At 41.5% G+C, this 26207-nt stretch overlaps 1 protein-coding gene across 2 annotated transcripts in view; it reads left to right on the forward strand.

Annotated features, from left to right (window-relative positions):
- The window catches only part of efna5b (ephrin-A5b), a 91549-nt gene that overhangs the window by 11176 nt on the left and 54166 nt on the right, over window positions 1-26207 (forward strand). The window lies entirely within an intron of this gene.

The raw sequence follows: 26207 nt of genomic DNA on the forward strand, positions 1-26207 counted from the left end.
TGCAGCTCCCTGCTGCTGGGTCAGTGAAAACCACGACAAAGCGGCCGCCTCCAAACTTGCAGTAAATATTGACTGGGGCCTGACACGGGCGGCCGGGTGCTCTCCCCAGCCAGCTCCTGACAGCCTGAAAAGCTGCCATTGTTCCCCTCTTTGGTCAGCACTCCACAGCCCAGGCTGAAAGTATGCATGTGCTTAAAAAGTGGAAGAAAGGGAGAAGGGGAAATTAAATGGGGTGGGGTGGTTTGGGGGATATGTGGAGTTGAACTTGTTCTTCTGGAGTACAGAGAGGATGGGGAAATTCACAATGTAGGGCAGAAGCTCAGTCCCAGTGCAAGAGAAACTTCACATAAAGCTGTTGGGAATCTTAGCCTCCTACCCCCCAGCCCCTGCGGAGCACACCTCCCCCCCAGGCCCAGCTAAGGATCAAGAGGATGCATGTGGGCATATGTCTGACTGTCCTCCTGTCGCCACCTCTGGGCATTATGTAGTGCAAGTGTCAGTTTTAAGGCTAGGATTTTGTGATGTTGCAGACACAGATGGGTCTGGAATCTACCCCCAATTGCTTTGTCTTCCCTGCCGGACATGTTCCCATTGGGCTCCCGTGCCACAGTCAATCCAGTGCACTGTCATCTCTATACGTGTTCCTTGTCAGGGGGCTGCCGTACTGAGAAGGGACGTCGAGAAGCTCATTTGGCTATCTCGAGTCCTTTCCTACCTCGCTGACGGAGCAGCAACGCTTTCCAGCACTCGAATTAGTCAGCCCTTTTCCATGTTTTAGTAGAGTATGGGGTGCAAGGAGCACTATTGCCATGGATATTCTGTATTCTCTGCTACACCCACATGGGCTTGTGACATGATTTTACCTCCAACCTGTATTTATTCAGCTCTTTTTGCAGTCAGCATTATTGTCACTCAAAGCAGGCATATAAGGAAGGGAGTTACACTGCATGTGTGGATACTAATGTCAGTTGGCGACTGAGGAGGATGCATTCTGTTTATGCTTTTGTTTTTGCTTTCATGTTATAATTGACAAGATCTCTGATTTTTTTAAATGTATGTGCAGCTGTTTCTTCAGAAGAACCTCGCAATCTGCATCTGAACCCAGTCCCTTGCTGTTCTTCCACATCATTCTTATCTGAGGCACAGAGCACTGTCAGTTAAAGGGGGTTTTAATTGACCTGAACAATAGTCACTTACCAAATTCTCTGGATGTGCCTCCAATTCAGCTGATCATTTATATTTCCTGCAGAGTGTGGCGCTACGTTCCTGGGTTTCCTGTCCACTAGGGAGGGCCTGCTGTGTTTGTGTGCCTCCATATGCGCTCACTTGTGTGTTAGGGCTTTGGAAAATTTAATCTCAGATAAACTAGTGGAGTTCAGTGAGTTATTGCAGGAAGAAAAATTACAGTTCACACTATGACTGAATTCCATGCATGCTGTTAAATAAACTCTAAATGTAGCCATATTTAGTTTGGGTCATGAGGAGCTTGTTCCTACTTTAAATGGTTTGTATACTATGATGGGGAATGGACCGTATATTTTGCAAAAACTATGAATTTGTCTGGATATAAGCATCAGACAACAAATGAGTGAATAAGTTGTCAGTATTAACATTTTTGGCACAAAGAGAAAAATGTACTTTAGTATTTTGATTGAGATCAGTTTACAGAGTGTCAGACTACTTGATTTGTTTATGTGTTGTTTGTATCTCTGAAAGGTCTTGATGTTTTATGGAAACAAAAAAAATCCTCTAGTTCTTTGAAACCTGGTATCCACGACACCTGAGTATTAGCTTTGAGTCACTGAAGGGCTTAAAAAGCTGTGAGCTCATTGTCTACTGACACAAAGCCCCTTCCTCTGGAATCTGCAACCCCCCTGTTCTCTCATTTCCTAAGACAGCCAGAGTCTTTCTCAGCATTGATATTAATCAGTTTAAAAAGCCTAATGAGATAAATAAGGCTTTAGAGTAGTTCTAAAGTCAGCTAAGCCCCTAAGATGTCCATAGGTGCTAAATGCTTCCTGGGGGAATAGCTGTTGCACATTTTCTCAAAGAAGGAGCATGTCCAGTTGTCAGCCAAAGAAACAAAACAAAAAGTGGTATTAGTTACAGGATTTTACAATACTGTTGCTAATGAAATACCTAGAGACAGAAGACGGCGAACAGTAAGATTGTTAATGCGTTGCGAGGCGTTTAGCAGTACACCATGTTTTTACGACGCACCCTTTTCCACAGATCAGGACTTTTTCGCTCACTCTGCCTTTGGACAGTCACATAAAATGGCAGCATCTGGAGCTCTCGTCATGGTAATCATGGATTACCGGACCTTTAAATTTGCGTAGTAAGTCCCGAGCTTTGAAGGGGCCTGCTGAGGTGGCCGGCATGCTCGCCCACTTTTTAGTCCAGCGTTGCGACTGTGGGGTTTTGACGTGGTGGTCGCTTAAGACTCAAAGCTGCCTTGCCTCGACCGATCCAGATGGTAAACTCGCTATTGTGGACAGATGAGACGAAGGGCTCGCGCTGAAACAACGTGGCAACGGGGAGAAGAAAAACAAAGTGGCTTCCTTGGGAGACACAAAGGATTAATGTTGGCGGCCATATCCGACTCAGTCTTCAGCGCCTAGCAAACTCAAATTTTCTAAAGAGAAAAAAAAAAACAATTTTACAAGAAGAAGGTAGTGTTAAGCAAAGGTGATAAAACTATATTCACCGCAAAAATGCTAAAATTAGTTGTTATTCAGGCATTATCTGCTGCTGTTTTTAGTATCTGTAGCTAGGTGACTTGCTGTTTTCAGGTTTGCTCAGGCACACACTTTCACTAACTGCTTATCCTCGTCAGATAACGGCAGAACTCTTCATTCAGAGTTTTTACAGCTGTACGGTATTTAAAACGCTGTTTAACCAAGTTAAAAAAGCAGAAAGATCAAATTCCAGTGTTTTGGAGAGTGTTTGCAGCGGGGACTTTTTGTAGTAACCTCATGTTAACGTACAGTATCCTAATCAATGTTCTGTGAAGCTTTCTCTTTTGCTTTGCATTTCACCTGCTGGGTGCCATTCATCCATTCATCCACCATGACAGTATGACGTGTCATTCCAAGAAAACAAGCAGAAACATTCCAGCCAGGATTAGGTAGGAGTATGGCAAACTCAAGGCCAAACCGTTCAAAGGCTCTGTCTTTTTTTGCCCATGCTTTTGCAGCAGTTTGAAATTGAGATTTAATTATTACAGTTTTAAGAAAGTATTCATTCTTGTGGGATGTATAATGTTATCACAGGTTGTGTTCCATTAATAATATTAATATTTGTAAAAGCTGATTGAAAAGATATTTTCATAGCTATGACAAAGCAGTTTTCCTCTAGTGTAAATATAAGCATTTTTTTCCTTAATTTCTTTACCTTATTCCTTTTTAAATTTAATTAATTAGTAATGTCCTTGTTGATTTGGCATATTTACTGTTAGTTTTCAACTATGTAAGTAAAGATTTCTCCTCTTAATTTGCCAAACAGCAATTACTCATTACAATATTTACTTAAAGTCAGTTCACCACTTCAGTACATCTCTATATTCAGTATAAATTGTGAAGTAATTTTTAGAAATTCCAAACACCCTTTAATTCTAATCCTATTTTCCATATCGTTGCTAAAAACATTTCATTTAATATTAATTTAAATATTTATCTGTACAAAACTGCTTTACAAAAATAATGCCATTAGATGAATTTCTGTTTACACGATTGTTTTAAAGTATTGATAGGAGTACTTAAAACCCCAGAAAACTGAAATATGTAAGGGGACCCAATAGGTAAATTTCAAAATTTGTTTAGTTATATATGTTTAATATGTTTAAATGTTTTGTAAAATTTTTGTTAAACATATTTTCGGAGTAATTCTATTTCATGTGTGTGCTAAAAGGTTGGTTTTTTTTTTTTTTTTTTTTTTAACTAAGTTGGTTTGACTTCTCGTGAGCTCTTGTCGTGTGGGATTATTAGCCTGTGAGAGAAGCGATAAAGCATTTCCTTGTATTGGATTTGAACACGCTTTGGGCTTTGGGGCCAAATGAAATATTAAAAGCTGTTTGCGATCTCACAGTCAAGCTGGGCTCGCAGACCTTGGCACGCAACGTGGGGGAAATGAGGTCGAGGCGGCCATGATTGGAATTGCAAAGGCGACAGTTTTCAGTTTCCATCTTCTTGCTTGTCACATAGGTGGCTTCATCAGTTTTTACTCTGTTTTGGTTAAGGAAAAGGTTTTTCGCGGCATTCAATCGTTTTCAAATCTCGATCGTTTTAAAGTTAATGGGAATTATGGGTCGTTAGGGGTTCGTGGCTTTTTGTCCGTTTGTGTTTTCCCTTTTCTGTGATCTTTAGAAACACGCTGGGGCCCGCCATTTTCAAACCTCGACTCCATTTTGTATCTATCAGAAACACAAATACGAATGGCGACTATTTCTGCAGAAAGGAATGGTATTGGAACAAGTCTTTATACAGAGAATTTAAAAAACAAAAAATTAAAAAATCTTCCAGTGATCATGTTATTGGGAATTTACTAGCTTTCCAGTTCTTGTGCACAATCTTTATCAATAAACGAAAACATTTTTCCCCGCTCATTTTTAGCCTTTTAGTACTTATGCCTCTAGTTTGAGGCAACCAGTGTTTTTGTTAATTTCTCACCCCAGACAAAAATTTTCCGTTTAAAAAAAATCTTAATTTCGTAAGAAAAACCTTTATTTTTGTTGCTTGACTAATAATAATAATGATAATAATTACTAATACATTTTCAAGGTTGAGAGTAAAACCAGTATTTTTCCATTGACAGGCAGTGATTTATCATTGCCATCATGCATTGTCCACTTCGTGTGAATGACGAGGCAGATATCTTTAATAATAAAGGAGACATTTCCCCAAGCAAACGGAGAAATGTTCGTACATGAAGGTGCTCCAATTCCCTCAGCTGTACATTACTGGTGCCCTCGTGCTCGTATCGGTGGTAAAAGGACCATGGCACGCAGGTGCTTGCATTATTCACGCCCATAATCGGCCTTTATGTCATGTCGCCCCAGCCAGGGCTGTGTTATTCTTGTGCATAATTGATAGTGCTCAGAAGTGGAAAAGTTATAAAAGCAGAAGTAATGTGAAGAGAAAGTGCAGAGAGGCCTGCCGCCGGGGGCCCGGAGTGCACTGTGAAGGCAGCGTCCGCCTGGGGATCGCGTGTGTAGGCCAGCAACATCGGCTGCTAGTGGGGTGGGGGGGCACAGACAATAACGAGCCCTGACGTTGAGCCAGAGCAGAATGTCACCTTCGAAATCATTCAAAAAGTTAACGCAGCCAAGGCCATGGACTGAAAGGTTTTTACTTACTCATTTCTGAAATACAGTTAAGTAACTTTTTGGGGATTTTAGATTGAATGTTTATTGTTTGTTTGGTATGCCAAGAATCATGTTCACATTATTGAAAATACATTTAATGCTTTTTATACATTTTGATTTGACTGTAATTTAAAGGATTATTTTCAACAGCGTCAAAAGGACAGATGTCTGTACTGAGAGTAGCTGTAAGTTGTCAGATTTTTAGAAAGGCTTTGGAATCTAATCTGAAATGCATATTCCATCTTTGAAATATCTTTACATATGAGTATGCATCTGTTTATATGTATTTGTATTTTCCTTTATGGGAAAAATGTAGTTCTGTTGCTGTGGGATTGTCCTCCTTCATTCTGTTAATATTAAAAAAGTAATATTGCGTGTTTAAACAGTGTGCTGTGAGTATGAAGTTGATTTAACCACAGTCTTATTCACAAACAGTTATTTCAAAGTTGTGCAGAGATTTGCTTTTAGCCTTACACTTAAGAGCTGCCCATTAAGATAATTTAGAAGAACTGTTCCTTTGTGTCTACCACCAAAACCTCAGTGAAAACCCTTGGACAGATACCTGTCCCAATTTTAAGTAGTATCCTTCAATTTTGTCATTGCCCTGTATGTAGTCTTTCTGTACTTTTCACCCACACTCAAGCTTGCGTTACTTTACCTCATAAACACAGCTATTTCCTGGTCACTCTGGAATCATTTTTTTTCTTTTATAGTGCCTGGCTTGCCAAGCAGGATTACCCAGCAATCAGGACCAAAATCCCTTGTTAGGTTGTCGACAAGGCCCTAGGTGTAGCCTATTTTACACCTTAGTGACCGTTAACAAAGAAACGCTAACTGCTGAACAGTTTTTCTTTGTCCCCCTTACAATGGTCCTTAGCATTTGATAACCCATCGACTACAAGGTTCACAAGCGGGCCAGCTATCTTTTTTGCAGAACTCAAAGTATCTGGAACCACCGGAATCTTCTACAGAAAACGATAAAGCCCAATAACAGTTAAAACAGAGTTTTTACTTTTTGGTACCGCTCCATTTTGGGCATAATACAAGTGAAAGGCTCAGGTTGGAAAAGACATGAGAAGTTCCTCTCCAATTATGGCACTTCTGTATAGCATTAAAATCATCAATGCATAAATGGACCTAGCTGAGTTTTATGTTTTAAAACAAAATTTTATTCAAGTTCCAGGGAAGGATTTATATAGTGAAATCCATATTCATTTCATACATTTTAATAATTTTGGATGAGGTTGCAGGGTTTGGTCCAAAATGGTTATGCTCAGATGTTTGGGGGTTTTATATCTATTCTCAGTAAAAATAATTTTCTTTGTTCATTTTGTATATTAAATATATATGTGCTTTTGCAATTGTGGTGATGATTTCTAAGTGTACTTTTTAAACGCAAACTGAATTTTAATATAATACAAGTAAAGGCATTGAAGAAATGGAAGTGTTGTTAACTGATTTAATCAGGGCATTTCTTCTTCAGAAGCATTTTAGAAGATTTAAATTCAGTGTTCTTACTATACTGCCATATACTTCATAAAATGTTTTTAAACATTATTTGCTTGTAGTATATTTATAGATTTCAACAATAAGCTGAGTGATTTATTTTCAGTTGAGTATCAATCTTTTTTCGTTGTCAGTGCTCATCTTTTAACGGAAATGATCTCTCTTTAAACCATACAGTTATGAGTTAGCTGTAAAGTGGCTGTCTGATGGAAACATTAGCTCCTATATGTCCAGGAAATGCATAAACAAGATTTATGAACACACTTTGAGAATGTATACTTGGATTGATTGTAAAAAGGAGTAAGTGCAGACTTTAAAATAAATAAATAAATAAATAGGTTCATTAAAATTGCAACTGTAGAGGCACAGTGTAATGATCTGATCTGATTGGTATGGGGATGGTGTTTTAAATACCTTTATTATTACTTGCGTGGAACAATCTGTAACTATTTGTTTATAATAACTTTTAATATTTTTAATTTTTTATTGTAGTTCTTAAACCTTACCCCTCTAAATGTAGATTCAGTAGTGAGTTTATCAGTGTTGGTAACATTAATTTGATTGCGGTCAGTTGTGATGTACACTTTCAGTGAAAAATGACCATAAAACAATGGGAATAATTGATTTCAGAATTTTAGAAATTGTTTACTGTTAGTCAGACACTTTCATCATGTGGACTTGACGCAGATGTGCCTACACTGTGCTTATTTGCCACTCTGTGTGTTATGCCAGAAATGATATGCATCCTTTTGCAGGTATGGATTAGTTTTTGCTTTCCTGCTGTGGAGTTAATTGAAGCGATCATCCTTCCTCCAGCTGCTTCTTGTTTTCGGTCCCTCTTGGAGAGCGGTTTTTACTCTTACGCATTTATGGGTAGTGTCAATCCAAACTACATTTTAATTTGATTTCGGCAATCCACAGTTGGCCACACGTAAAATACTTACATTTTTTAACATTATACTGGTGATAATTAAGATATTAAAAGTGATTCAGGAAGTCTGCATGTAATTAAAAGTTGTAGTGGCACTTGAAAATTACATTAACATTTTCTATTTTATATATTTCCATAAACAGAAAATTCTAATTCTTTCACCAACAACTCTGATTCATTTTCTCAACCTTATCAGCTGTAAGGTCCCTCTAAACTTCCAGTTCCTAAATAATGCTGTTGCAACTTTGGATTTCACTGTGCACTATTTTAACTTTGTTTTGAACTGACTATTTCTCAGTATTGTACCATATGTTCCCACCAGCCGTTCCACCAACATGTTGATGTCTGTTCATATGCACACTCAATTGCATGTGAGAAATGGGTTTCAAAGTGTTCCTTTATGATACAGAAGAGTTTTAGAGCAAAGAGCTCATCATCTCAGTGATCATATGTGTAATATGTGAAACTTCATTCTACTGTTCCAGTCCATTACTAATCCATACCTGAAATTTATTCAATGTTCATGATGAGTTTTGCAATGTTTGGTTTTTTTATGAGATGAACAAATCATGTACCCAGCTTTGTTGGAGAGACACACTCACAGCTTTACAAATTTCTGGTTTTATTCTGTTTGCAAGATGTTTTTTGATTGCGTATTTTGCTTACCATTTCCATGGCAAGCAATGGTTTTATAGCCGACAGTTTGTCCCTAGTGGACAAAGTGCAACGTCTGAAGATTTACTAGTTTATTACTGTCTTGCAGCCAGTCTTAATTGGAAGGTCATTTGGTGTCGAAAAAGTCACATTGTTCTTTTGCTGAAGATTAAAAGGCTATGTAAACCTGTCCCCCAGTCCAATGAAGGCAAAAGTAATTCCCTGTGTGTCATGGCTCAAATGTTTGTAATTTTTAAAAAAAATCTATTTAGATTTTATTTCTTCTAATGTTAGTTTGCTAGCTCCAAACCTAACCAATGAAATAGTAATGCATAATGCATCAGAAATTAATTCTTTCTGTGTTGCAGACTTAGAGTAATACAGTTCTTATTTTGTGATTACAGTTTTCAATCTTTAATCATAGTAATTTATTTTTGAAAGTACGACACATTTTGTGCTGCACCAAAATTACGTTAATTGAGCAATTTTTAATTTTGCTGTAGATGCCGTGTACTAGCTGGCATTATGTGTCCAGGAGCCGACTGGGAAGCTGTCCAGCATTTTGCGGCACGGTTCCGTGCCTCTTGCTGTCCCTGTTTCACGCTCGTATGAGCTTGCGAAATGATGGCGGGGACCCAGGGAAGCATGCAGTATCGTGAGATCGGCTCTGGTGTAGCGCTTCCCCTGGTGGCCTCTGACACGCAATGCATGGGCAGCCACAGGCCCTTCCCAGTCAGATAATGACCTGGTGGAATTTCTTTTGCTCACATAGTGAGCAAGTCCTTTTTTTAATCAATATTGTGTTTGTTTGCCACATGGCGACTTTTTAAATAACGAAATTTGCCTTAAAAATCAGTACCGGTAAGCCTTACCCTGCTCTGCTTTGCTCTGCTCTGCTGCAGCAACCCCTACCAACATGCTCCTTCTAATTTGGATTTTCTGTCTTTTTTTGTTAATATTGCTAATGACTATAGGTGAAACAAGGTACTGCAGACAGAAAGAGAATTTGCTGATCGGAGCACCAGACAAAGAAAGGCGAGGTGGGGTGAAATGGGGTGAGGTAAAGTGGGGTGGGGTAGTGGGGTGCCAAGGATGTGGGGATTTGGGATTTGGAGGATTTTTATTGGGGGAATGAGGGGGTGGAGTCAGCAGCAGACTGGAATAACCGTTGCTATTTGCTGTGAGAGCCCCAGGCTACTCCCACCCACCCCCAGCATACAGAAAAAGCTGAGCACCAATAAAGAGCAGAGGATTGATTTTCCGTTTCTGTTCTTTACTGTTGTACCATTTACCTGCCTCTCAGAGTGGCCAATCAATAAGGCATCTGCATCCCTATAAAAGCCTACGTGTGTGTCACTGTCAGCTTATAAAATGGTAATGTATGGGGTTATGAAGGCAAAAGATTCAAAATTCACTTATAGCCTAGCTTGTCTGATGCTTTTGTTGTTGTCTTGTAAGTGATTCCGAACTCGTGTTTTATGATCGCTGAATCAAGGTATTCTGTTGGCAGGGGGAAGGGGGGGGTGAGGCAGCCCTCCTCTTCCAGGTGCCCAGGTGACCGTTGCACTGCAAGCGTATCACTAAAGAAGTAACGGGAAGAAAATGGAAGCTGTAACAGCTCCCAACTTATAACAGAGTTAGTGGTGAGACTGGAAGGCAGCAACTGAAAAAAGTCAGTAGAATTGGGTTGGTGTGAGTACAGCCCTATCCAGTCTGACAAGCGCTGGTGTGTGTGTGTGTGTGTGTGTGTGTGTGTGTTTTTCGTGGTTTTTATCAAGTAGACTAAGGTGGCTAAACCCACCAGAACACACCTCAAGTTCCTGCTGTTCCCTGTAAACCTTCACGTTGAAACCGGAACGCAGACCACATTAGTGCACGTGTGTGATCCCGGTTAGGGGATACGCAGGAAGCCCTTGTCACTAGATTCATTCATTCAGGTTACATAAAATCAGCACAAATATTAGATTTAGGAAAGGTGAATGTTAGGTGAAGAGGTTTATGGTGCTAACATTTGGCAGCTTATATTTTAAGGTATATTAGTGCATGTACGAGATTTTACTCATATGTATAACTGGTGAAGGGGAATAATAACAATGGAAAATGGGACTGTGTAATAGTTTCCCTTTGTCAGAAAAAGGGTTTTCATCAGACCTCAAAGACCCCTTTTTAATAGTTCCAAATTTATCCCACATGGTCCCTGACTGCCCCCACGCTTACCCGCTTTAATGGAAAGATTAGCCATTTCCCCTCCGTCCTCCTGTGATATGTACCAAAGGGCTAATGTCGAGTCAGACTGATCCAGACATATGTCACCGTCCCATCAGTGGAGGTGACAAGAGGCAACAGAAGGAATAAACACACTAGTGGGCTGCAAGGAAGGAAATAATTGAATGATGGACTGAAATGAGAACATGTACTCATGACGAGGGGAAAAACTGAACGCGGGCTGAATCTTGTAGGCTTCTGGGTTTCCGTGAATTGGGACATGACTAAGTATGTACCACATCAGACAAGGAAGGTTCACTTTTTCCCTGCATGGCCTGACACCAGAGTGAGACCCCCAGTGGCCCGAGTGCTCTTCCGGATCAGATACCATCAGGATTTCTGCCCGTGCGGATCCAGTTTTTCTGTGTCCAAGTCTTTGTAAAGGGGGGAAGTCTCTAAAGGCTCCTCCTGTGTGTAATTAGCTACGTAACAAGGAATTGTTAGAGGGCACCAGCATGGGCTTACGTCCTTCTTTGTTCAGGTAACTTTATAGTCCTCACAAAACACAGAAAAAATTTTTTTTTAGATATATGGAAAAATTTATTAATTGTATGTATATGTATATAGAAATAAAACTGTAGACTGAAAGAAACATTGCACTGCACTGTGCTTGTTTGTGAAGTACAGTTTCTATGTTTTCTGTGTATATAACCCTCAAACTCCAAGGCCTCTGGTAGAGAACCTGAGCTTAAGGAAGACACATACACACATGTATATGTTTAGATGTTAAAAGTTAACATTTGTACAGATGTCCCTGCAGATTTTTATGTGGTAAAATGCATACTTGCCCTGTCATTTAATCATTATACACACTGGGTGTTGATGTGGAAACATTTTGTAGGATTTTTGTAGCAGGTAATCGTCCAGATGCTATATTTGGTGGCTTGGAAGTGATCATTTTTTCCCCCCCCCCGACAGAGATCGGCTAAACTTTTTGGTTAAAAATCTGAGGTCCAATCTTTTCTGATAAGTCACATCATTTCTCTTTTATTCAGGAGTGGTTGTTGACAGGTTGCCTTCCCCTTGTGAGGTTGTGTGAGATTCTCTGAATCGGCCTCTTGGAGCTTCGTGGTCAAAGTCAAAGTGCAGTGTCTCTCCTATAGTGAGGACACCACACAGCAGGAACTTCTGGTTTTTCCTCTTAAGGTCAGGAGCGTTCCTGGCTATGTGAGAGCAACTCTTTCTAAAACTGTCCTTTCCCCCCTCCTCGTCGTGCACAGATTTTATTAAATTTTTGTTCGACTTTGCCATGGCCACATCAGTTTCCCCCCTCAGTTATTCTCTTCTACTCTTGCTTCCTTTTATGCCTGCGGTGAGCCTCTAGTCACTCTGCTTGCAGAGAAAAAAGCAGTTAAGGGCCACCTGCAGTTGTGACTTTTTTTTTTTTTTTTTTCCTCTCTTGAGCACACCTGCAATCGGGCCATTTCAGGTCAACTCTCAGAATGAATGTCCCTGGTTCCCCAATGTTTTGCTTGCTGTGCCTGGTGTAATATGGATAAAGAATACAGCTCAGAGTCTTACAGAGTCTTTTATAGAGTGTCAGAGTCTTTCTCATCCTTCCCAACCAAAATGAATTGATGCAGTGCTACAAAACGTTAACCTGAGATTTTCTTTGAGTCCCTTTTTAATGAGGAGACAAGTTAATGAGGAGACTTGCCCGTGACAAGTTGGTTGTGTTGAAATGCAAAGACTGAAGGAGCACCATTTTTGCCTGTTTGTTCTCACTGCTTCCTCCCTAGTCCCAGGTGGTCCCCAAACAGCTGTAACATCCAGAGGCTTTTAAGGAACTTCATCTTTAATACTGTTCTTCTGAGGAACCCTTCTGGTCATGCTTGGGACAAAGGACGTTCTTTATGAGATTTTTTTTTTTTTTTTTTTTTTTGGGGTCCTCCTGTTAAGTATTGTCTCAGTGATCAAACTCGATTTTGCCCAGGCATATCTGTGGATCTAATACACGATCATAAGTTAGGCAGGGTGCGGACCACATGATTTCAAATATGAAACGCGTGAGTAATATTTATTAAATGCAGAAGGGGGCTATAAAACATTTTGTCTGCCAAGTTTTCACCTTTTCCCTTTTACACTGAATTGCTCATAACATTGCATACCCACAATTTGAATGTTTTCTAGGAGAGAGATTCAGGCATATACATATACTACCTATGCTGTATAAGATTACTGTGCTTAAGATGTTCAAACAGTCAGCGAAATGAGGACAGTAATTTGGTTGAGGCCCACTACTCAGACCTCCCCCTTAAACATTGACCCCTGCTGCGTCCTGCCTCCATACTCTCCGTGCCCATGGTACGGCTCGCTGCCGCCGCTTTTCGGCCTGAAGCAGCAGGGGGAATTTTTCATGGCAATCTGCTCCCCCTTTTTATTGCTGTGAAGCTCTAGCTGGTTGATAGCAAACTGGTTTATTGCACTTTTCCTTTCTTATTCTTCCCTTTGAATGTAAAACGCAAGCTGGCTCGGTCTACTTTCATAGCAAGGACAGATTGTGCAAGTATTCTACTTGTATGCACTAGAGGAGAAGTGCGAATGCTATCTTAATTTTTTTTTTTTTTTTTTTTTCTTTAGATGTGCACCAGAGAACTTTTATGAAAGAAAGGATGTTTAACATTTGAAGTTTGGTACAGAATAGTGTATAAGCTACATTTGACAAGGTAGCTTAACAGAAACAATCAAACTAAATTCCACTGGCTAAAATAGTCCACTGAAATTACTACTAGGGATGATTCATATTTCCATTAGGGGAGAAATGAATTCTGCTTGACAGAAATCAGCACTTGCTAAAGGCTGACTTAATAGTTAAATTGTGCTTGTAAAATGAAACAAACAAAATGAGAGTACTGAATAGACACTCATAATAATTTTGTTTGCAGGGATTTTGCATTGTTTGCCTGTTGGATATAAAACTCCAATTATGATTTTAAATATTTTTGCAATCATCAGTTGTCTTGTCTATGTCCTGGATTATGTGTAATTATTATTTTGTCCACACTTGTGGTGTTTTGAATGAATCAGTAATGCCCATCCTCATTTTAACAGACATTCTTGGTTGCAGGTTTGGTTGTTCAGATTTTGGTCTTTCAATAGCTACATCTGACTTTCAATTGGAAGTGACATTCAGCTGGATTTTTGCACTGCTCAGAATGGCTGGTGGGTTTAGTACAAGTGTTTTTCATGCAGTGTTCTGACTTCAAAACACTTTTGAAAGGTGAGCTGCGGCTGTCCATCAAACATACATGGTTTACGGAATCATAAGGTCTCATGGTACATGCGCATATGTTGCCCACATTGCTCCAGTGCTGACCATCTATTTGCCGGTGGAAGCTCATTAAATGGGACAACGACCCCCTCCCTCAAACAGACACAGTAGGTGGCTCCCATTTTTGCAGACCAGATAAGTGTGATTTTCATTTTCCATCCACCGTAGCCTAGACCACTGAGCCAGCTCCACTCTTCACTGTTCCAGTAACCTTGGCTAAGTTCGCCTAGATGAGGCACAAATATGGGTTGCGGCACACTGGTTTTTATTTTCTTGATTCATTTGTTTTTCGAGTGCAGTACATAATGGGACGTGATTTCAATTTTCCTTCAACGTGACCGCGGAAAGGTCAGAATCATATACCAGCCAAGGTCTTCATAAGAGTGTAATTTTCGAGACGCTGCTCCTCCGTCTCTGAGAGAATAAAGTTCTCCTATCACTGAAAATCACATGGACCTTCAGACAGTTAAAGCAACTGGATTGCCATTGTAGAAAAGTTTATTTCTGTAATGTGTTGTGAATCATGAGACCCAGCAGATGTGGATTTAAACATGATTAGATCAGTTCTCTTAAATGGCCTTTTGTATTTTAACCCCTTTTTGATTGATATTGTGGTCTGCTGGAGAGCGTATGAATTTGATTTTTCCCACTGAGCTGTTCTTCTTAATATAGAAGGTGGCTCCTTGAGAAGCTTCACAATTAAGGCCGATTTATCAGCTGTGGTTATGCTGTGTTCAGCGCTATTGAAGATGAAGGTGCTTGTTTTAAATTGATTTATGGGCTTGGGCCAGGACTCTCCTGTTCTAAGCATATCTGATGAGGAGAAGGTGGAGGAAGAGAGCAGAAGAGATGGCAAACAGACAAACATTGAGACATACAAAGAGAGACTTTGGTACTTTTTGGGCATTCGTTTAGACAAGACAACTCAAGAATTATTTTAAAACATTTAATTATATGATTTGATGTGTAATCAACATCCCTTTATAAGAAAAAGGTTTTCAGTTTGAGTGTGATATATATTTTGAAGTTTCATGGTGTAAGGAAGCAACTGCTGTCTTTTGACTCCAACTGTCGTAATGAGGAGAATGCATTTGTTAGCATTAAAGAAAGAACTGTTTCTTTTTGATGGGTGAATCATACAGAACAGGGCTGAGTAGTTCTATGTAATTCTCTTACTTTTATATCTTATATGTAGATACAGATTCATAGCTGAAAGCAGGAGGGTTGTGGTCTCCCACTGAAGAGTCACATGAAACTTTGATGTGCTGTTTTACGTGTGTTTTTGTGGGAATCGCTCACTTGTAATCCTAAACGGGTTATTACGGTGTTGAGGGGTTAAAGTTAATCTATCATTAGTGGTAAGGCTATAGCTGAATTGTGATCCTGGGGAAGGTTCAGGAATACCATTTTACAGTGTGGCGTGCTAATTCTCATTGCAGAAGGCGAGTAAAGTGCCACAAAGGTTTAGCGGGGATTAATGTTTGGCAGGAAGACAAGGTTCAAATGATATCTTTAGCACACATTTGCAAGGTATGTGCTGTGCGGGCCTCAAAAATTATTCTTAAAATTCTTTTTTTGTCAACTACTAGAAGGTTTATTTGATCAGAGCCATGCTTTTTCCATCTTTTTCTTGGCTGCAGTGTGTGACACATGAGTATTCTTTCTTAAGCTTGTGGTCCCATTAATGATTTCTATGGAGCCAACTTTAAAACAATCAAAAGAATCACAGGAATCTCAGTAAGCATGACTGTTTACAACAGGAGTTGCAAACAGGGCTTAAATGTGGCTAAATTACCGTTCATCCGAAGAACAGAAATAACTGTGAAAGCAGTTCACTGGGACTGGATATAAGCAGGACTTGCACTAGGGGTGGAAGGTGGAGACAGGTGATTGTCTGAGAGCTTGTCTTTTTTCTGGCAGTAACTAGCTAAGGCAAAGCTCCTCCGCATCTTTTTTCGTGAACCTGCCACATTGGGGGCATGCTTTGTTAACGGGATCCAGGCTACCAGGACTGGCACAAAATATTGTCTTAGTTTGCTTAAAAAAAAAAGTGTTAGTCCTGTGAGCTTGTTAAGTAGAAAATCAGTAACTTTGTTCATTACATTCATTCATTTGTCAAAATATTTTCTGTACTGATCTCTAATGTTTGTACTACTGAATCCCTGGAGCACAGGCACAAGTAAAACAAATGACAAGAATGATGGTCATGAAAGTTTGAAATCATGAAACAAAATGCAAGATGGAATTATTAGGGGAAAGCAAAAAAGCTTGTGTTTGTAGATTTTGCCAATTTTATTTCTCACATTATGGACTAGAAGCAAGCTGGCATTAGTGGAATCCAAGATGAGATCGAAGAGAGTAAGTCCCTTTCATGGCTCTTCTCCTGTTTTTCTGGAGAAAACTCTTTCACCGTGCCTGAGGAGGCTGCAAGACTGCATCTGATTCATCGCAAAAGTCAAAGGTTTCCAGTACTGGGGTCACCTCCCTTGTGCAAACTGAGAACATTTTTTGCATAAATGGTGTACTGTTTTAATGTCCAGGTGACTATTTGGGAAGATGACCGGTGGCACCTCTCGGCTGAATAGTAAACCTCCGTAGCGATGAGGTGCAATAGCTCCATGGTGCCTCACAAAATGAGAAAAGGCTTGTCTGTGAAGGTGTGATGCCCTGCTAATGGCCCCCAGGGCCCCCCTCCATGATAATTACCACTGGGTGAAAAGAACAAGGCTCTGAAGAGTCATTGCATCCTGCCCCTCAGCACTGCAAGCTTCTCGCTCCGTTTATGAGCTCGGCTGGCAGTGTTAAGTGAAGGAAGGTCCCAGTCCGACAGCACGGCATGCTGTTGAGGCCGGGATGGACAGGAGACAAGCACGGTGACATGACAGCAGACGCAAGTGCGGGTGTGCCTTCAAGCTGAGAACCTGTTCCCATGTTCTGTCTCTAACCCTTTCTTGTTATGCTGCTGCCAGGTATTTTTTTAGCCTGAGCCTTTCTGTTTAAGGCAGCGTTCATCTCCAGCAACTCGCTCACGTTTGTTGTGAAGAGGCTGTGTGATGGACTTTTGAGGTTCTGGGGGAGAGTTCTGTGCTAGACAACCCAAGGTCCCTGGGGGAAACATGAAGAAATTAGCTTGGTGAAGTATAGGCAACATCTGGCTCGGTCTGTTGCTTTACAGAGTGACAGTGGCAGGGGGAACGAGACCCAGCACTTATTCATTATATCTTTTTACTCCCTTTTGTACTTGCTTACTCTGTCTCTTGCTCCTTCTCTCTGTCTCACTCAGTCCTTCATCACCTACACACTTCCTCTATCCCTCGCTTCCCCCTTCCACTTATTTTTTTCATCTTATTCCCCGACTCCATCCGGGGAGGCAATCCTCGCTTTTTTGTCTGGGTCTTGCTAATGTGCTCCAAATCTCTGCTCTCCTCACGTGCCATCTCCATCTCACTCTCTCTTCACTTGTTCAATCGCTCACCATCAGTCTCTCAATATCCCAGTAGTCAGCACTCTCAAAATACTGGAATCTCTTATAGCCCCCGCCGTGTCGGCAAAACCTCGTCACCGAGCCACGATGGGAACACGTTGACGACCGGTCAGTGTCCGGGAGGATGGAGCAGCCTGGAAACATGCCGGCCGATTTGCCCCGAATGGGTGGATCCAATTGATATTGGTGGGAATGTTGAAGTAGACGATGCTGATAGTCTGTATCCCGTGGGACAGTGTCTGCCGGCTCCTCTGAAGTCATGGTGCTTTGATGGAAAAACGACAAAGAAAAGAGAGCTCTGCTGGAAGACACCCACACACACACACACACACACATACAGACCCACTTAACTTGGACAAGAACAAAAATGGTCTCATGGAAAATGTGTAGAATATCAGGCCCTTTTAAAAAAACAGCAAAGGGGAGATGTGCAGTCCTTAAATAGGCTGTTGTGTGGCAGAAAGGGAAAAAAGCCATTGTTTTTAATTCATTCCTTAAACAGGTAATCTCTCTGGGAAACCTGTGGTGCATTAGATCCTTTTCATATCTGCATTTTTCACACAGTGTGTGTGCAAGGGCACATGAAGGTGTGGTGACATGCTCCCAACATGGGCAGCTTTTCAGAGGAGCCTCTGCCACAGGCTTGTCCCTTCTGCCAAACCCTTGTGTTGGCGAGAGCAACTCTCTTCAAAGGCTCCGAAATTGCTTCTTTCCTCTTTTTTTTTTTTTTTTTTTTTTTTTTTCTTTTTTAAAAAAAAAAAAAAACATTTCAGCTTTTGGAAAACTTTTTATGAGAAATGAGGGGAATAAATGAGACCTCTTTTGTGAGTATTAAAGAGGGGGAGTTAGAATACCCCTGTGCTTGAGTGAGGCTCACAGATTCCCTATGGAGTGCCAAAGTAGTGTTTTTGCAGTTGTGAAGGTCTGCCCTCTTGACAGGACTGACTGGCTGTACAAGTAAGTACAGAGGCTGAGGTCAAAGCCAATTGGATATGGGGTTTTTTTTTTTTTTTATGCAGATAGTTTATTTCTTTGAACAGAATAAAATTAGATTAAATTCTGGGATTGATCAGACCATTTATTAGAAGTCACAATTTGTGATAAAGAAGAATTTGTGAAAAGAGAAAATCCTGTAACTTCAGAAACCTTGATTACACATCTTGATTCCCAATCTATGTTCAGATATCAAAATGCAGCTATGCGCCGGAGTCAAAACGATGATACAGCAAATGAAAGGAATATCTTAAAGAAACTTGGGCGTTAAAAGGTGCACTGTAATCTTTTCTTAAATTGTGTTTTTTCTATAGCAATAGTAAAAGCTGTGTTATTGATTCTTTCTCCAGTTTATTTGGGTTTTTCAGTTTTTATTTTTTATTTCATTATAAGAAGGGGGCATGGTGGTGCGGTGGGTTGGACCGGGTCCTGTTCTTTGTTGGGTCTGGGGTTCAAGTCTTGCTTGGGGTGCCTTGTGACAGACTGGTGTCCTGTCCTGGGTGTGTCCCCTCCCCTTCCGGCCTTACGCCCTGTGTTGCTGGGTTAGGCTCTGGCTCCCTGTGACCCTGTATGGGGCAAACGATTCTGTGTCTGTGTGTGTATTATAAATTAAAATCACACACACAATGTCTAAAGCTGCTTGTCCTGTGATCCGGAGCCTAACTCGGCAGCGCAGGGCTGAAGGGGGAGGGGACACACCCAGGACGGGACACAACCACGCCAGTCCACCACGGGGCACCCCAAGCAGGACTTGAACCCTGGACCCACCACAGAGCAGGACCCGGCCAAACCCGCTGCACCATCACACCCCCCCCAAATTAAAATCAGTTAAAATATATTGATATACAATAATTGTGTGCACTTCCTGTAGACTACAGTTGTCTTAATTTCTCTTGAAAGTTATAATCACAACACCTGAGGCAAATACATGTACCAAAACAACAAGTTGTAAAGTTACCAATTTTTCTAAATTAGTGATGACAAACTGCTTGGATCATGACCAGCTCTTTGATGAAAAACGTCCTTGTGCGAAGAACAACTCTAATTGAAGAACACAAATGACATAATTACCCAGAAGACAGTGCAGTCTTTCAAGCTGTAATTGATCTGGTGTGTTTGCCAAAAACAGTCTCCATCGAGCAAATGTTTGAACGAAGTCCTGAGTCACACCACAAGTTTTCTCTCATCTAACAGCAGAGTCCAAGAATGTACTTAATTGATCTTTATGATGGGACATCATTTTGACTAATTATGGCTCTGTCCAGCGCTCTCCAGAGTCCAGTCAGCTTTAGCTGTATTAACTTATCATATATAATAAACACAACTAAAAGTCCCACATGCAAACATGTATATACGTGCATTTTATGAAAGAAAGAGTTGAATGATAGTATTTCAATAGCAAATCATCACTTGCAAAATTATTACAGATCTGGTGTTCTTATAAAATTCGCTCAGCTGTACTGCACTTGCCACTGTGAGGCATTTGTGATCCCAAATTTGTAGCGCAGGCATTTACATTGTAAGTGCTTACTTTCTTTTTAAGAATTTATGGATCAACTGTAAAAACGGAGCACAGTAAGCCTATTTCTAATGATGCAGTTTAATGGGATTTACTGGTGTAGAGAGACCTGACATAATGGTTTCACTTATAAAGAAAACTGTTTTAAAGCAGTCTTTTAATGAGCACTGAACTGCATGCTCATTTACTTAGAGAACTCTGCACTCGTTATGAACAATTTTTTCTGCTATGTTTGTCATTTTCTTGGAAAACAGCTCCCTCACACACAACAACAATAAATTTTATTTAAATTCACTTTTAATGGTTGTAATTTAGTTTGGAAAAGTAACTAACAAATTACCTCTCTGAAAGCGTGAGTGCTAATGAATAAATACAAATGGGACGCAACTGACGCGCTGCTCCCTACGTTGTGTGAGCTGTCGTGTCCAGGTGCGCTGTTGGGCTCCTGTCTCAAAAATGCCATCAAAAGCCTATTAAGTTCTTGCTGCTTCTTGCCTGGCCGCTGCTGAAACTCATCGAGGTGCTGAAGGAAACACCCCACTTTCATCATTAACGTGATTAATGTGATTTGCGGTTGCCTACCTTAAGCTTCTTTTTTAAAGGAGGGGCTGATGGAGGCCGAACGGACGATTCCCAAGAGCGGACGGAGCGAATAAAACGGAAGCTTGGCGAGGCCCGATGGGGCGATTGTGGTGAAGGAACACAGAAGGCCCACAGCTAAGGTTTCCCCTCAATAACTCCAAAGGACTGGGCCTTCAGCCCTTTTGGCAGATATGTCTTGTAAATGGACTCAAGTCAGTCCATTGGCATTGTGCAGGGAAAGAATGAGCACGAATGCTGCAAATTAATCAAATTTGGGTTTAGAATAGCTGCCACTTAGCCGTAGCAGTGCAGTGTGGGTGCTGTAGAGGCCACCGTTGCAGGGGACCAGTAAACCCCTTGTGAAAAATGGCGGGTTCATAGAAAACAAGTGCCCCTGCCACCACTGAAAGAGGAACAAGCCTTTTTTCTTCCCCTTCCTTCCTTCTCTCGCGGTGACATTCCTGCCGCGATAGCCACCGTGGTGACCGTGAAAGGCGTTCTAACTGAGGCGGGGTTATAGGTCATCGTGTAGTGCCAGCTGCGGACTTTGCCATGGGGGTGGCTTGTTGCATATTCACAACCATGGAGAGAGAAAGTCAAAATATCATCTGCTTTCTGTTTTTTTTTTTCTGTTTTTTTTTTTTTTTTTTTTTTAATCCTAATGGTGAGTGAGCCCCACCCCCACCCCAAAGGTTTATTTTCCCTGTGTTACGTGGGCTGGAATCTTTCTTCTTTTTGCTTTTGTCAGTTCGCTCTGCCGCCTGCTTTATATGCATCGCGCCGACATAACTAATTGTGGGGAGAAAAAGGCCATTGTCCCTGGGTTTCCTGTACAAAGAGGACTAGTGGCAGGGTGCAGGGCCGCGGGCTCCAGGCGAGACCAGGACAAGCAGGCCTTTTGTTGGAGAATTCCGCAGCGTGACCCTTGCGTTAAAGTGGCCCCAGAGTCCCCTGAACGTAACAAGGTCAGGGGGTGGTGCACTGCTAGGGGCTTTCGAAGGTTTAAAGTGACAGAAAGGCGTAGCATGCAGGTGCATGCGCGTGTGTGTGGGATTGGGGGAGGGGGGTGGCAGTGTGTTTTGTGTATTAAAAAGAAAAAAAAAAAAAATGTTGATGAAATGGTATACAGGGACTATCAAGTACAAACATCTCTAAGGTTAGTCCTGTTAAACAAACGGGCAGCTTAGTGCGGTAGGTGTGTGGGGGGGGGCAGAAAAAAGTTGTGGATAATAGCACATAAAATTACAGGGTTAGGCTAAGTTGGGATACACCAATTTTGGTATTTGGTAATTACACTTTAACGGGTAACTGGAGGCATTCCTCAGAACACACATGTGAATAAGTTTTTCCATATCTCGGTGAAGCTCGTTATTTGAATCTGCTTCTAAACCACTTGGGTGGTTCTGATTACTCATTCCTCCCCGTGTAAAATTTGACCAAGAGCAGATTCTGTGTTCCTGTCTAATCGCTTTTGTGGCTGAAATGGTCCTGTGTTCTTGTTATGTCCGCAGATTACCTTCCTTTGAACGAAGCCATATCGGCTTATGCTACGGGTAGCTCCAGATCCTGTTGACCCTCATGTGACACACTTATTCCGCGTACGTTCAAGTGTGACACGCCAGTTTATATTAAAAACGCGTTCCGCGTCGTCCGTATGTGCCTCTTTTACTCGGAGCATGGAGCCAAGCAGGATGTCGACCTAGTCCTGACTGAGTGTGATATATCCTTTCTTAATCTCTCCACTTATACTTGATTTTTTTTTTTTTTTTTTTTGTCAGCGTCCCCACTTGGTCGCTTGACTATAAAAATCCTTTTATTTCCACATGTTGAGTTGATAAAACAGTCATTGGCGAGGCAGGAAACGAGCTATAAAACCTTACACGTGGAATCGTTCAGGCCCCTGTGATTTCACAGTAGTGTACATTCTCTCTCCAGTGCATATAAACTCTCTCATTGATTTCCTCATGTTTTTATTTTTTTCTGAGGACTCCAAAATGACGCTGCTGATGAAAGCCTGAATGGAGCGGCCAGATACAATCGAGAATGTTGCTTTTGGATGCACAAGACGAACTTTCTGCCGGTTAACTTCTGACTGCATGTGGTTAATACAGAGTGAGCGGAGCAGCTGTTCCTATTCGCACCTGTAACACTGCAGCCTTGCTGGAAAATCTGATTTCTGCATGTGTCAAAATATATGTACTCTTCCCCCACGTGATGAGGTTTCGTTCGGTGAAGAATTGCGACAACGTTTGTGGATACTGTAAATGTACCAATTACCATACAACGGCATTATAAAGTCAGTCCCACAGCATTTTTCCCCAATATGCGATAATTTTGTTTCCATAAATGTGCTTCATGGAATCATGGCAAAGACGCATACGAACAGTACAACCGTATACACGTGCACCCAGCTCTACGCAGATCACTCCTCGGTTATTGGTTCAGTGCCGTTATTATGCACAGTAGCAATAAAGTAAACATTAAATAAACACTCACGGGAACATTAAGAAAATTACAGAATAAAATGATTTCGGCTATGTACAGAAAATTATGCTTAGCATGAGGCAACATGGGGAAAAAAGTTCTATTATACTGATAGTCACAACCATTGATTAACATAAAACTAATAGCAGATTCATTATTAGTAGAATTATTTGTTAATTAAACTTAAGCTTTTCTTCATGAGAAATAATTTTCACAGGAAACGGTTACATCCCCTCATAAAGAGAATTCACCTGATTGCGGTGGTATGATAAAGTGCGCGTGTATATAAACGCACACTCTTTAAAAGTCGACCGAAAGTGTAGCGTACAAGTACGCGAGAAGCCTCTTTGACCCTTTGTGGAAAGGGATGGAGGTGGCGAGCGAACCACAGTGAGGCAGAGAAGCACAAGTGTACCTGCTCCGCTCCAGCGACCGATTTGCTCTCGCTGCCACGGCGGTGTCGACCGGCTTACGGCCACGGTTTAGTTGCCGCTCTGTGCAGCTGGTTTTTTTTGGTGCAGGAACGGCCGGCCTGCTGTCGACATCCCATTACCTGGCCAGAATCTTAAGTAAGCGGAGGCTCTTGCATTATTCATGCCTTGGCGTGGAGGGATTTTATGGTAACCCTCTTCAAAACAGATTGCAATAACTTTACTTTTTTTTTTTTTAACACCAATTCTCTCCAGCTGACAATGCATATGCTTTCACAAATAACGAATGCGTTGAGGCCGAGAAGTGCAGTTAAAGGAGTAATGCGTGTTGAGTACAGAAGGAAGCGCGGGCAAGAGGGTGCCGCTTACGTCTCCCTAAGCTGCTTATTAGCGGGCAATTTCCACTTGCACACGGCCAAAGGGTGTCATTTGTCAGCCATCGAGAGGAATGGCACATGACGGTGGGATGATGGATCACGAGAAGTGAAATTTTATTTTAAAGAGCTGCTGTTTACGTCGACTGATCAGGAAGGAGAAACAAAAAAAAAACCAAGATGATTAAGTGATTTTGGTCGCTTGAGTAGGTGTCTTTGCTGGAATAAGTCAGTTTTTTCCATCTTAGATGTTAGTCTGTCGTATTTTCATTATTTGCCTGATGCAATATGAAATAGGATTTGCGTTGTCCACTGCGATCCAGAAGCGCTTACAATGCAGCACATTTGTCTGTTTATAAAGATGAATATGTAAATATTTAATGAAACATTGCAAGTACTTTGCAGCGAGTTACAGCAGTATGTGTCTGGGCGGATGTAAAACTTACTTCTGTGTATACGCTCAGTTAATTGCTTCTCTGGTATGTCTGAACTTAGTCGAAACTCACAGTTACAAAGATAAAACCATATGTTTGAGAAAGATGAAAATGCCACGCTGCAAACTTTGCAAGTCCTGCGGTCGAGGGATGTGTGAAAATTAATTCCTGTGCTGAATGTTATCTTGCGCTGATTAAAAATCTCACGTTTGCTGACATTGGCTCCTAGTAACATTGTCAAACATGAACATGCTACTCATTCCTTGGCCACAGTGTAAACAGGACTATAAATGGATATATTGCATGGCCCTTTTCTTTCCAAGATCATTCCACGTTTGTCCTGTAATGTTTGCTGGAAGTTGTGATGAAGTTGTGATAATGTTTCTTTGTTCGCGATGCAGAGGCGCTGTGGCATCTTTCTCCTTTAAAACATTTTTTTAATATTTATGCATATGACCCTGGTCACCTGTACCGACAATATGCCAGGGCACAGGCGAGAGGGACAATAGTGTGGTGACCCCGATCGTGACGTGTGTGCGGTAACAGGGCTCCGGATGAGAAGACCCGGCAACGTCTCGAAGGGAACGAGAGAAGGGAGCGAAAGAGGAAGCGGAGTGTCGGGTTACATGTGGCTCTCGGTTGTTCTGCGCCGGCAGGCCAGCCTAGAGCTGTGTGATGTGCAGAATCCATCACCCATCTTGGGAATGAAAGGAGCTCTTGTGGGAGCAAGTCCTGTCTCTCGCTGTCTATTATTAAATCTGTTATTAATTTCCGCCCAGTTTCTCATGTCCTGCATTTTTAGCAGCCGGTGTTGAGTAAATGTGTTGAGTCCACCTGTGTGCTGCTGTGACGGGGACCCTCTGCCCCAGTCGCTGCTGTGTTTGGCTTCGGCTGTCATCGTGCAAGACAAATGAGCAAAGTGTACGTATACACAACTCCGAACAGCTGAATTTTCTTGATACTTGTTTGACAGCCGCTGCAGATACGGCCACTGTTGCTGCGGGACTAAATGTTTGCAAATCCTGAGCGGTAAGTGGGATCGCGAACCCCACCCTATGAGGTGTTTTTATTCCACTTAAAACATAAATTGAATTACTGCCCCATTACCCTCTCGGAATAATCAGAGCGTGTAAGGCTTAGTTCTCAAGCAACAAAAATTATCATGACAACACTTGGCAAAAAAAGGCCAGCGTCTCTTACTGATCTCCCAAGGACATCTCGATGCGCTGTGACCTTTGAAGGATTAATAGGATTTTAAAACGAGGGCTTTTCATTGCATCCTTCCCCAAGTGTTACGTTGGCCAGGCTCGGCTTTCGGGCCACGGGATCGCTGTGACGGAGCGGATTGTCCCATGTGTGCTTTGTTAATTGTAACACGGCAGGAAACGTGTGAATCTCCTCACAGCGGCCTGTGCAGAACAGTTCAATGGAGGGGGCGAGTTCCCTGCTGAGCACAAGGCCTTTGTTCTGTGGCTTTGCACTCCGGTTTCAGCCACGGTCATTGGCGGCTTGCTGGTGCCATTTACTGAGTTTTACTGGTTTGGCCCGTCTCCAGGGTTACCTGAAGTGAAACAAGAGCAGCCCGGTATGTTCCATTTTCATCGTTTTTGTTTTGTCATATGAAAAATCAACCCCAAAAACGATGTAGCTTAAAAATGAAATCGGACTTTCTAAAAGTTGATTTATAATGTGACTATAGCGCAACGTATCAATTAAAAATACCTATCTCTTGTACGTAGATAATTGTAGTCGTTAATTTTTTGTTTAAAGTCATGCCTTATGAAGCCATGACTTCTGCGTACGTTTGTGTGAGTCGAAGGCCAAGTGCTAGAAACTGGAAAAGAGTCCCATGTGGACTCCCCTGCTAGCCAGCTTCCTCACCACGGTACTCACTTTCACCTTTAACTCGCAACTCCT

The sequence above is a fragment of the Scleropages formosus genome, chromosome 17, assembly GCF_900964775.1.
Source record: "Scleropages formosus chromosome 17, fSclFor1.1, whole genome shotgun sequence".
In the NCBI taxonomy this organism is placed as follows: Eukaryota; Metazoa; Chordata; class Actinopteri; order Osteoglossiformes; family Osteoglossidae; genus Scleropages; species Scleropages formosus.